The 13438-nt window shown below is 38.9% G+C and overlaps 1 long non-coding RNA gene across 1 annotated transcript; it reads right to left on the bottom strand.

The window, feature by feature from the left end:
* Positions 1–3652: 3652 nt before the first annotated feature.
* Positions 3653–13168, bottom strand: LOC139461099 (uncharacterized). The gene is made up of 3 exons (XR_011652874.1): positions 12927–13168; positions 12591–12672; positions 3653–4072 (listed from the first exon to the last, which is right to left on the bottom strand). It is a non-coding gene; the product is annotated as an uncharacterized lncRNA (long non-coding RNA).
* Between the last annotated feature and the right edge of the window lie 270 nt (positions 13169–13438).

The following is a 13438-nucleotide window of genomic DNA, read 5'->3' as shown; positions in this document are numbered from 1 at the left end:
GCGCCTCTATGATGATAAGTGGCAATATTTTGGGAGCTTTCGCAGGAGTAAGCACCAAGACCCCACACCTACATCGCCTCAATTCCTTGCCGAGTTCATGCTCCATCTGCGCCACAGGCGTAAACTCAGGGGCTGTACCATCATGACCTACCTTGTCGTGCTCAACTCAGTCCTGGCATTTCTGAAAGATCAACGCATGACGAAAATCCCGGAACTCCAGGCACTGCTCCGCTTATTCAGACTGGAAGACCAAAAGGTGAAGTTCCGTCACCCAGCCTGGGACTTGAACATCATTCTCACCTCCCTGAGGTCCGCGGGTCCGCTTTGAGCAGGGAGCACACGGAGCCGTGCATCTGTGCCTGTGCTGGGACTTCATTGTATAGAATCAACTCCCAGGCCAGCCCGACAGATCGTTCCTCTCACACACACACACGCACGCACGCACGCACACACACACACCATTGTGGGCGCGGAAGACGAACGAGAGCTCCATCTATGTCCGGTTAGAGCGCTTTGTTGCTACATCCGACAACGACCTCGTATCTGTGACCTCGCGAGCGGAAGTCAGCCGCAACTCGATCGCCCTCTGGCTACAAGCCATCATCCTCCAGGCCTACGAGACTACGGGATTGGACCCCCACGCTCCAACAACCCGCATGAGATCCGAGCGGTCGCCTCCACCATGGCACTACACAGCAACTGATCTCTACGCGCCATCATGGATGGATGTTTCTGGAGATCCAACACGTTCTTCGCCAGTCACAACCTGCGAGACGTCGCATTGGAGGATGTGCAAGGCACGCACAGCTTTGGTCCTTTAGCAGTGCCCAGCAGGTCACCACTACCACACGTCACTGACCTCGCCTCCAAGGCCAGAGCCGGCCTTTCGACCTCCCCTGGCGTAAGCCCTGGACTAGAAGGTTCATGCCTCATTTGCATACGGCTCGGTGCTCCAGTCTCGACCTAACCGAGCGTTATTGTCAGGCTGCGCAGTACCAGGGCACCAGGACACAACGCATACCACACAGTCGAGGACGGGCTGAGGGAACTGGAGCTTTTCACACATGGAGTGGTCACTCGATGCCGACCACACAGCCAAGGATTGGCTAGGGAACAGAGTCTTGAAAGGACAGATGAAAGTCCACATCTGAAGGTATGCCCACCTCCGGTTCCGTCCGATAAAGATGCATTAAGGAGTAATGCAGGATAAGTAAAATATCTAGTAAAATCCTAGATATTTTTTATATTTGTATACTTATCCTGCATTTACTGCGTCTAGAGGGACCCACCATGCCAGATCTACCTTCACACGATGCCTTCCGATGTTTCGGACTACAGAGTAATGTGAGGATCCGTGACGTCACTTCCTTTGGTCACGTGAGAGCTGCGTGATGGGCTGGCCACTCAGCTATTTGGAGCAATTTCTTCAAGCAAAGACCCTCACACAGCTCTTTTCTCTGTCAAGAACAAGCAGTAATATGCATTAAGGAGTAATGCAGAATAAGTATACAAATATAGAAACTATCTAGGATTTTACTTGTTATGTTTACAAGGTTTTGAAACAATTGTAGACGTGTTTCAAGATATGTTTTACTCATGTTATTCTTTCTATTTAAAAATAAACCACAGCTGCAGGTTTTTATGAAAGCATTCTAACAAACAGCAGTGTAATCACATTAGTTCTTCTTTGATGATGAGCTCAAAGTCGTCATACTGGTTATGAAGAGAAAAACACACAAATTATAGTAATCGCCATTCACGAACTAGGCTCCATTAGGCAATAAAGCAACATAGGATACTGGGGATGATTTTGTTTTTGGATACGCCAGAGTGACCAGTTATGTGCTACAGAAAACTTGTAGACAAGACTCATGAATTAAACATAATTTCCCTCAAAATGATCAAAATATGACTAATACGTTGTTTTACCGACCTTTCCGTCGCAAGTCCATCTGCGTAAGTATTATGGTTGCGACCTGTCGTATTTGTGACCTGCTTTGTAACATCCAAACATGAAAAGTTGCGTTTCTATTTACCGTATACCTCTAAGATGCCACCCCAGTTCCTTTGTACTTTTCAAGTATTTGTTAATCTAATGAAATGTCCAACCAAATGTTTGACATTTTCGGGGGTATCCAGAAGGTATCCGTGCCGCAAAAGTTTCGCATCCAAAATGATATGGTACCTGGAACGTTACCGGAGAGTTTCTGGAAAACCGAAACCTGAAATGTTATTGGTATTATTGCATGGTTATGGAAGTTAATGGGGATGCTTTATCATGTTTATTATCATGTTTTATTATATTGATTACCTTTGGAATTCTTTCGAGAAAATATGTATTTATGACATGCCCAATGTCGAAACCTGAAACAATGCATGTTTACCAGAGACGCATCTACTGTAGTTCAATGAAACTTGGAACATGTCATCCTCGGTGTGGGTCTGAAAAGGTTGTGAATAACTTCCATTTAAGAACAAAGACAATGGGAATGTGTAGCCACAGCAAAAAAAGTGTAGGTTTCCGTCTGCCGGAAACCTTCCGGAAACCTTCCGGATACCTTCCCATTTTGGATCCGGCCCGGATACCTTCCGGAAACCTTCCGGAAACCTTCCAAAAAAAATGTCAAAATTTGGGGGGTGCATTTTGTTCACTTAAGTGTGAAACACATAAAAAAATTAACTTGAAAATACCAAGCAATTTGAAGGTTGTTGAAGGCATCTGGAAGGTTTCCGGAAGGTTTCCGGAAGGTATCCGGATGCAAATTTTCTTCATGACTTGCTTCTGGTAAATAATGTTAGCCTGTGCATTACAGGTTCCTGTTGTAATATTCTGTGTTATTTTAATGGTAAATATCCTCCTAAAACATTTTTGGAGAAGAAAATTTTTCAATTTCATATTTTGTCCTTTTTGGATGTTAATGGTATTTAATGAACAAACATCAGTTCTTGTATAATGATATCCTTAAATTTCATGTCCAGACTTCCAGTTTGTACTGAGAAAAAGAAAAAGTTACAGGTACCTGTTGTAATATTCTGTGTTATTTTAATGGTAAATATCCTCCTCAAACTGAGATATGTGGGCATGCATTGTTCACAAGTTGTTTTGCGACATGGGTCCAATGTGTGAAGCTTATTGCTGGTGTCCGCCACCATGATATTGTTGCAATATTGCTAAAAGTGGCAAAACAGCATTCTCACTCAGAAAAAAATGGAAAGTCATTGGCTATGTGATTTGGCATTTGGCCCTGGTGAGATTAACAGATTAGTTTGGAACGGTATCAGTACTTGTTATATCGGGACAGTGTAGTTTCATGGGAATATAAAACAGAATACATCTGTCCCAAATTGGTGCATAAGACTAATGGCATCCATAGAAAACACCTAAATAAAGTACAGAAAAAATATCAATGTCATTTGTCTACTATGGTGGAACTACAACTTTTGTTAAGTATTTATAGTAGGAAAACATTCAGGGCATTAGTACATTTCATATTTGTTCAGCACCTATGTTATGGCTGATCAGTATTATATATCTTTATGCTAATGAAGCAAAACAAATCATGTTTTTGGAAAAAAATCTTATTTATTGATTATATGGCATTTCATTGGTACATATCACAAATTGAAATTTGATCAAGCAAGAAGAGGAACTAGCATAAAGTAACCAGTGGTGTTTGCAAGGCCTTACAGAACAGACGCTTCAATGCCATTTTCTAAATAAACAAATTAGTCAAATCTCAGAAGAATTTTATTGAAGAAGAATATCTAAAGTCAATTATGTTTCTGCAGTAAACCACAAAAGTCATTCAGATTTGTATGGTCAGCATCGGTGTACACAACCTGGACATAGTCACAGTGCTTTGGCATAAATTCATTCAGACTTCATTAGTGTCATAATAAAACCACCTACAGTCACATTAGTGGCATTATTCATTCAGAATCATCACTTTCTGAGGTGAATCTGTTGGTTGTTATCAGGAGTACTGTTCATCTTCCGGCGAGTCCCTTGTCTGAATTGTGTGAGCAAGATCTTCTTAAATGTAGCTGGTGTCAGATTGTGAAATCCAGGTACCTGAAACATTTCATAACATCTTTAGAAACTTGTTAGTCAAAAGTTAGGAAACACACACATATAAATTTACAAATGTTTAAAGTTGTTTTCTCAAACAGTGAGGTATTGACAATTTATCTTGCAACTGATATTTAACCAATCTTTGAACATGTAAATAAGCCATTGCAAACAGAAAAGTGTTCAGAAAATACAAAAATGTATGCGGTCTTCGAAAACAATACCACAAGGTTCACCTGAATTTTGCTTGAGGGTTTGCATTACATCAAAATGTAAGGAAGGGTAAACAAGACTATGCAAAACTAAGTTACATAGGTTCTTATACATAAATACATAAATGCAACTATTCATAATTATCAATACACATGTCATGTAAGTGATCTCAAAATACAACATAATGAGCGAGTGAGTTGGTATAGTTTCATGCAGCTTGTTAGCAATATTCCAGCTATGGGCTTCACACATTGTACCCATGTGGTGAATTGAACCCGGGTTTCAGAGACTGTTTCACCCACTAGGCTACCCTTGCACACCAAATACAAAAGAAAGTATATTAGGAATTCAGACAATAGATATTCTCACCAAATTCATTAATTCATTAATGGAAGCTATATTGAAATTCAAATTTTGACAAATTAGGATGAGACTGTAGAAGCATTTATCTAAGTTATTATGGATATTAAATATCTACCGTTAATTGGTAGTCCATCATAGACAGTGATAAGAAATTCAACTGAAAAGTACAACCTGAACCATCAACTAAAAACTATGTATATTACATTAAAGGGGCCGGTCATGTATTACCGGTATGTTCTCATTCATTTTTGACACAACCCTCACTGAAAGAAAATGCAAAGCACTTTATATTTTATTGTCCGTTTTGTCAAAAGTCTCCCCTAGAGACTCTCACATTTTGGGGTGACCCTCCCTGTTTGTTCTGATCGGAATTCAAATATTCATGACTCATTATCATATTTTATCATTCATCCTATCTATTTTGAAAATTAACTAAATGAAGAATAACAATAACATGCAAAGTTTAAATTAATCATAATTACTGTTATAAAGTTTTGGATCCATCGTCTGTTTCTAAATACAGTGAAACCCAACTTTGACTTGTGTGACATTGTTGAATCATCTACCCAATGTTCTTTATGCATTGATATGCATCTGCACAGAGTGGTCAAAGTCTGTCTCTGACACATAGTGTGCTACAAGGGAGACATCAGTTTGTGTCTAGCCAAACTGTCTGATAATCTCAAGGGCTGCCTTGGTAGCATCAAGGGATGTAGCTAATCCTAAATAAACATAAAACAAGTGACATCATCTCTTCTACAGAACACATGATCAAAGCCTGCCCCACCTTTGATGTTTATTACCTTGCTACTCTAAAAACAGCTAATTAGCAAAATGAACTCTATGTCAACTCATTGTGGACTAGGGATTAACAGGGCAATTAGTGTCGGGTGGGTATTAGTACTTGCAATTGTCTGTTAATTACTTAATTGAGTAGTGACGGCTTAGTCAGTTGTGCCTTTACAACTGCTATTCAATTATCGAGTCAGTTTACTATGTAACATGCTTCTTGGGACCAAGGAAATTTATCTTGCTGGATAACAGTTTTTTTCTAATTTATCAGAGATCAGAAATAATAATAATGACGTATTTGATGTGCATTTCTTTGTTGTGTTCACTAGGATGATGGTGATGGTGTTTGAATTATTAGACACTATTTATTCCCAAAGAGGAATAGGGTTGGTGAAGAGGCAAAGCTTATTTGAACAAAATATATATTGAATAAACAGAAACTGTACAAAAAACAGATTAACTGTATCTACAGTTGAAACTATCATGATGCAAATTTTCACTGAATCAAAGTCATATCTTTTCAAGACTCAGATCAGGTTGTAGTGATTGAAGGTCACATTAAACTTGCTAATTTCAAATCATTCATCCCACACTTATGATTTGGTTTGCTGTTTTATGCCGCACTCAAGCAATATTCCGGCTATATGTAAATAATCGAGTCTGGACCAGACAGTACAGTGATTGACATCATGAGCATCGACCCACACAATTGGGATCAATGACATACATCAACCAAGTCACCGAGCCTGATCGCCACCTGATGGCGTTAGTCAACTCTTTAGACGAGCATTGTCGCCCGTTACGGAAAGTATTGGGTTACAAATATCCCTTGTAAAACCTTTCAACATGTTCAAATGACACATCGGAAGGCCATTGTGAAAAATTGCACTGACTGACTGACTGATATAGAAGATTTAACGTGCGCTTTCCGACTACAGCGTATTTCGCACACGGGCCTGGCCGGACCATTTAGTGTATTCCGAGAAGGGTGAAAGTGGTGTGTGCAACCCAAGAGCTTATATTGATTGTTTGAAATTTTGAAATTTGGAATAAATGCCGAGGTGGGTGGAGGAGGGAACTAAGGGAGCCGGGTGAGGTGGGTGTTTGTATGTTTATTGGATTTTGGATTGGTAGATTAATTAATTTTTAGATGCGCTTAATTAGGTCTGTTTTGATTAGGAATATGCCTAGGGCCTTGAAGTTTTCTAGTTTATTTTGAGGGTTTAGTATTTCATCTAGAGTAGGAACCTTATTTAGATTGAGGGTGGTTTGTAGTATGGTTCTGTGTGTTTGATAGTGGGAGCAGTGAATGAGTGCGTGTTCTGTGGTTTCGGGTTGTTTGCAGTGGGGGCAGTTGCCTGTGGTGTGTCTTTTAAGTTGTTTTAGGTGGTTATTTAGGTTAGTGTGTCCTGTTTGGAGTTTTGTAATTAATCTGTCAATTTTTTTAGAGGGGTGTAGGATTTTAGGTTTGGCTAGTGGTTTTCTGAGCACTTTTTTGATTTGGCTATTTGAGTTTTGATATTGATTATGCCATTTTTTGGTTATTTTTTGTTTGTTTACACTTTTAATTTCTGATTTTGAGATGGGTAGGTTTAGGCTTATTTCTGGTATTTTGAGAGATAATTTAGCTGCTTTATCGGCGCTTTCGTTGCCGTAAATTCCTACGTGGGCGGGGATCCACAAGAAGGTTATTTGTTTGCCTGCTTTTGTTAGGTCGTTGGAGTTTTTAAGTATTTGGTTTATTAATTTAGGTCGTTTTTTGGTATTTTTGTTTTGGAGGGCTTGTAGTCCACTAAGGGAGTCAGTGAGAATTAGGATTTTTTTGTTGTTTTTAGATTGTTGGTTATGCAGGGCTGAGGCCATGCCCATAAGTTCGGCCGTGAATATAGATTGGTTGTTAGGGAGTCGGTAAGATTGTGTGGATATAACTGGTTGTGAGGTATGGACTCCGAAGCCTGTGTGGTTGGAGATCGGGTCTGAAGATCCGTCAGTGTATATGTGACACCAATTTGGCCAATTTTCGTATATGTATGCAAGTGTGGTGGTTTTAGCTATGTTTGGGTCGGTTTGTTTATTTATTTGGTTAGCTAGCGTTGTGTCTATTTGGGGTATTTTGAGTTTAGGGGTGAAGATATTTGATTTTTTGCAGTTTTGTTTAAGATTTTGAGTTTGGTGTTCATTGAGGTAGTTAGTTATTCTTTGGGATATTGGGGTGAGTAAGGGGTGTTTGCGAGCTAGAGCTTGGTTTCTTGGGCTAATGTTTTGATTAATTAGGTTTTGGATGAGAGGGTTTGTTTGGGACGCGGCCCAGAAATTAAGGCTTAGATGTTCCCTGCGTAGATTTAGTGGCATTTCTCCTGTAAGGGCCTGGAGTGAGGTGTAGGAGGTGCCATGTTGGGTGCGTGTAATTAGTTTGAGAGCCTGATATTGTATTGAGTCAAGTTTTTTAGAAAGAGAGTTGTTTAGGGTATTGTATATGGCACAGCCGTAGTCTAGTTTTGATCTAATTAGTGTTGTATATAGTGAGAGGAGGGTATCTTTGGAGGCTCCCCAGTTAGAGCCGGTGAGACATCTTAATGTGTTAAGGTCTTTGCTGCATCTAGTTTTTAGGTTTTGGACGTGAGCCTCCCATGTGAGGTGTTGATCGAAAATAAGTCCTAAGAATTTTGTTTGTTTTTGGAATTTGATTGTTTGGTTGTTTAGCTGGAGGTTTGGGTAGGCAGGTTTCATGTTTTTATGTTTGAATACTACTCCTGTTGTTTTATCTGAGTTAAGGGAGAAGCCCCATTTGTCTGCCCATTGTTGTATTTTATTTAGAGATTTTTGGATTAAGTTTTCTGCCATTTTAATGCTTTTAGTGCGGATCCATAGGGCTCCGTCATCCGCGAATTTTGAAGTGTTTAGTTTAGGGGATAAGCCCTCGAATAGATCATTTATCATTATATTGAAGAGGGTTGGGCTGAGGATGCTGCCCTGGGGAGTGCCATTTTCTAGGGGACACTGGTCCGATAGTGTATGGTCTATACCCACGGTAATTTTGATTGTTTAGGAAATCTTGGATGAAGTTTATTATTTGACCTTTTAGTCCTATTTTTTTTAGTTTTTGTATTAGCCCGTGGTGCCATACCATATCGAAAGCTTTAGAGAAGTCGAGGAATATGCCTATGGTGTATTGCTTGTTTAGCTGTCCTGTTTTTATATCCTGTTCTAGTCGGGCAAGGTTATCGAGAGTTGATCGGCCAGGAGTGAAGCCGCTTTGGTCAGGATTTATGATGTTGTTTTGGTCTAGGTAGTGCTGTAGCCTATTTTTAGTCATAAGTTCCATTATTTTGCAGAGATTTGAGGTTAAGGAGATGGGCCTATAGGAGTTTGCCTGATCTGCTGGTTTATTTGGTTTAGGTATTGGGATTACTAGAGCTTCCTTCCATGAGGATGGGACCTGTCCGTTTAGGTAGACTAGGTTGTATAGTTTAAGTAAAGTTTGGAGTAGTTTGGTAGGTAAGTGTTTGATTATTTGGTAAGAGGTGAGGTCTAGGCCAGGGGCTGTTCCTTTTTTTCTATTGTTTAGTACGTGATTTAGTTCTTCTATGGTGTAAGGTTGATTTATTTCTAGGTTGTCTTGTCTGTTTTCTTTGGAGAATTTGGTTTCTTTATTTAGTTTATCTTGGAATTTCTTACTGAAGTTACTGTTGCTGCTAACTTTAGAGAAGTGTTTGGCTAGGTTGTTGGCCTTTTGGGTGGGGTTAGTTGAGTTGTTTATATTGGGGCTTTTTTGTGCCGTTTGATGCCTCGGATGGCGTGAATTTTGCGCCACACCTTCCTAGCGTCGGTGTGGTGATTTAGCTCCTCACAGAATTTTTTCCAGTTTTTGGTTTTAGCAGTTTTAACTAGGTTTTGCACTTGGTGGTTAAGTTCATGAGCTGTTTTGAGATGAGAGGGGTCTCGTTTAGCTCTGTTGAAAGCTGATTTGCGTTTTAGTCTAGTTAGCTCTATTTCCTCATTCCACCAAGGGACAGTGGGTTTTCCTGGGTTGGATGATTTGAAGGGGATTGCGGATTTGGCTGCGTTGATTATGAAGTTTGTTAGGTTTTTTGACAGAATGTTTCGGGGTCTGTTGTTTCTAAATCGTTTAGATTAGCTTTGTTGCATAATTCTTGGAATTGGTCCCAGTTGGCGTTTTTGTACTGAAATTTAGGTTCCTGTTTAGGGGTTTGATTTGGTATTTTTATATTTCCTAGGGTTATATTTATGGGAAAGTGGTCGCTGCCTAGAGGTACTGGGTGGACGTCCCACATCAGACTTTGTGCTAAGTCTGGCGTACATATTGTTAAGTCGATAGCCGACATGGTGTGGTGGGTTTTGTCGTATCTAGTTGGTTGGTTATTGTTTAATAGTATTAGGTCATTTTTTTCGATCCACTCTGATATTAGTTGTCCATGGTTGTCTAGTTTATCTGCAATGCCCCAGGTAGGATGATGTGCATTGAAGTCTCCTAGGAAGATGGTTGATTTATTTCCTAATTGGTAAAGGACATCTAGGTCTGTATCTTTAATTGGTTTTAGTGTTGAGTGATAGATGTTAATGATTTTTATTTTTTGGTTATTGATGGTGACTTGGATTTCATTAGCTTCTAGATTAGGAGTGTTTACTTTAACTTCCTCGTAGTTAATATCCTCTCTAACGTAGATGATTAGACTTCCTCCTGTTCTGCCTGGCATGGTTTTGGACCTGTCGGTTCTCACTGCGTTATAATTTGGTAGGTTGAATTTAGTTTTATGTGAGAATTTGGTTTCTTGAATACAAGCTACATGGGGACCTTTATCTATTTTGAATTTAGCTTTGAGTTCAGAACCATGGCCGGCGAGGCACCATGTTAGGATTCTTAAATACAGTTTCAGCTTGACATTGAGTACTTTAAACTTTAAAGTGAAAAATACATTCACAACAAGTGAGCTGTGTCTGCCAATCAGAGTCGGTGAGTAAATTGGAGTATGGGACTAATTTCGAAGGTAAACTCGTTTCAACGTTTAACAACTACATGCATTTGTGTTTGTATGAGACGATGTGTGTTTAATTCCATATATTTTACTTCAAAGCATGTTATCACAATAAATTGAGTCGGGTATAGGATAAGTTGGAGTAGAGGCTAATTTCTATTGTAAACTTGTTTTAACATTTCACAATTATTGGTCTTTGCAAGTTATCAATCCTAGTTTAATTTCATTTATTTTACCAAGGTAAAAAAAAAAATAAGGTGTCATTTTCGTCAAGTAATAATCGCCGTTTTCGCTTTCGGCGAGTATTTCGCCAGTCAGTGCTGTTTTGCTAAGGTGTCGTTTCAGCTATAACCCGCTTATTGCACATTATTAGTTTCAATTTATATTTATAATCATTTTAACCACTGTAATAAGTAAAAAATGAAATAAAAGTATATAGAAAATAAACAAGCACTTGTTATAAAATGTGCATCCGCAGGCAATATTTATAAGATAATCCTGCATGTAGCTGTGGCCATCACACTGAAGATGCACTTCACTTCTTTCTCATATGTCCAAATTACAATGATTTCAGACAGAATATGTACTATTATGTTAAGGGATATGATCTAAATTCAATTCTATTAGGTAATCCTGAAAGGACGTCAAAAATAAACTTAGAAATTCTTAAATCAGTAGAAGACTACATTCAGCTATCCAATAGGTTTTGTGATTGTACATAGCATCTTAAATTTATAATACTATTCCTTGCCGTATATTGCAGTACACTATTACTACTAAAAATGCGACCTGACAGCGCCGACAACGTAGTTTCTATAATAAGAACATGTATATAATTGTATTCCTTGACTGTACTTTTGTCATATCATATTGTATTCTAATTCTGGAGCGGTATTCAAATAAGTTTTTGCTTGTTTACCCATCCAGTTCACATATAAATGTTTAAAACAATATTTAGTAAACAAATAATTTAAACTCATGCAACAACATAGTGTGTGGAGACGATAGACCTCTGAAAAGAGCATATATATGCACATCCAATGACCCCTGACATCACAATGCATTGTTTTGCCAGTGTGCCAGGCAACAGAATACTACGAATTACATCACAGGATACTGTGACCTGTTTGAAAAGTTAAGTACTGTATTCTAAAGGTAGGCCCAAAATTCTACACAATCCAGTGATTGATCTTGTGAACATCAATCCACACTGTTAGATGGTCACTGTCAGATGCCATGAACCAGGTCACTGAGCCTGATCACCTGATCTATTAGGTTATCTCTTATGGGTGAGGCTAAAACGTCACCTCATCAAAATGTCACTGATTTCTCCAACGAAAACAGCACCTTGATTTGGCAAAAAAGGCTACTAATTGTTGTCTGTTATCTGGAGAGACATGTTGATTCCTGGCCGAAATATATATAAATGAAATTTCTATAAAATTACTATTTATTTCCTACTTACTAAAATAAATATGACATATATAGTATACCTGTTGTCCAGTTTCTTGACATTTTCGCCAGACTCAGGTTCAGCTTGACATTGAGCTAATCTGAGTAAAGCTACTTAAAACTTCAAAGCATGTGATCTTTCAATGATAAGTTTAGTTGCACCTCCCAATCAGAATCATGAGTAAATTTGAGCAGAGGCTAATTTCTATTATATTATATTTTCACAATAAGTTTAGTTGCATCTCCAAATCAGAGTCGGCAAGTAGATGCTAGTTTTTAATGTAAACCTTTTTGAACATATCTCAGTTATTTGTGTTTACAAGTGACCATGCAAGTTTAATTTCATGTATTCGGGCATATTCAGACCCAAGGTAAAAAAAATAACAAGGTGCTGTTTTCACCAGGCAATAGTAGGCGAGGTACTATTTCCCTTTATAGTATAACCCTCTCTTACAACTAACATAGGTTGATGGGGACCAATTCCAACCCGGAATCCCCAAATGAGTGGGTATGGTTTTACGCTGTTTTTAGCAATACCACAGCAAGGGACACCTGACATAGACTTCACACATTGTACCCATGACAAGAATCGAACCTTGGTCTTCAGCACTTCAACCACTAGGCTACCCCACCGCCAAAATTCCCAACATGATAAAGTTGTCATCACGGTATTCTTCAACAAGTTCAAGTGAAAATATCCATACCTTTCAAATGTCTTATCTTCCACTTCACAATGTTCACTGTTGCAAAACTCCTGTCATTTAATTTGTTCTTGATTATTCACACCTGCAAAAGTAAGTTTAGTCGGTACGGTATGAACTAAAAAAATGAGTCACTATAGAGTATCTAGATAAAGGAATATAAATAAGCAAACATATTTCTACATAATATACATTAGCAAGGATTAACATAAGTTAGGTAGATTGCTTATCCTACAAAAATTAAATCACACATTTACTAACATATATAAAACAGAATAAGTGGCTTACAGAAGATAAATAACTTTAATACGTGATCAATATTATTAACATATTCCTTACCTGAATCAGAGACCATATAACAGTCTATGTATTATGGTCTCTGTCTGAATATGTCACATCTTCAGCTCCCTGCAATCGAGGTTGTGAAACATTTCTGCTGTGGGAATATTACATCCGCTGGGATATCCCTTGTCACACTGCCTGGCATGGTAGGCAAACGCATATTCCATACACCACATAGGTATACTTCCTAATACACACTGTCGAAATCCCCGCGGCTCCCAATATGGCCTGTATGAACTGTAATCGGCCAACCTCGTCTCTTTCCGTAACTGCTGCAGAAATGACCGCTCGTCATTCGTGACCAACTCGTGTTATTCCGGGACAAGCAAGTCTACCCATAATTCCCTGTATGGCCGAGGGCCCCATTTTGGAACACAAATGTAAACAAACACTCAAACCTCGTGTAATCGATGTACACCGTGATGCTTGATTGCGATATGCTTACCTCGTGTATCGATACATTGTTCTCAATCACCTCTAACTCGGAAATCCCGGTCGAAATCCACCTG

The sequence above is a fragment of the Haliotis cracherodii genome, unplaced genomic scaffold (assembly GCF_022045235.1).
Source record: "Haliotis cracherodii isolate W230 unplaced genomic scaffold, xgHalCrac1.p SCAF_14, whole genome shotgun sequence".
Taxonomy (NCBI): domain Eukaryota; kingdom Metazoa; phylum Mollusca; class Gastropoda; order Lepetellida; family Haliotidae; genus Haliotis; species Haliotis cracherodii.
Note: the sequence above shows the minus strand (reverse complement) of the source record. Positions and strands in the feature narration are given on the sequence as shown.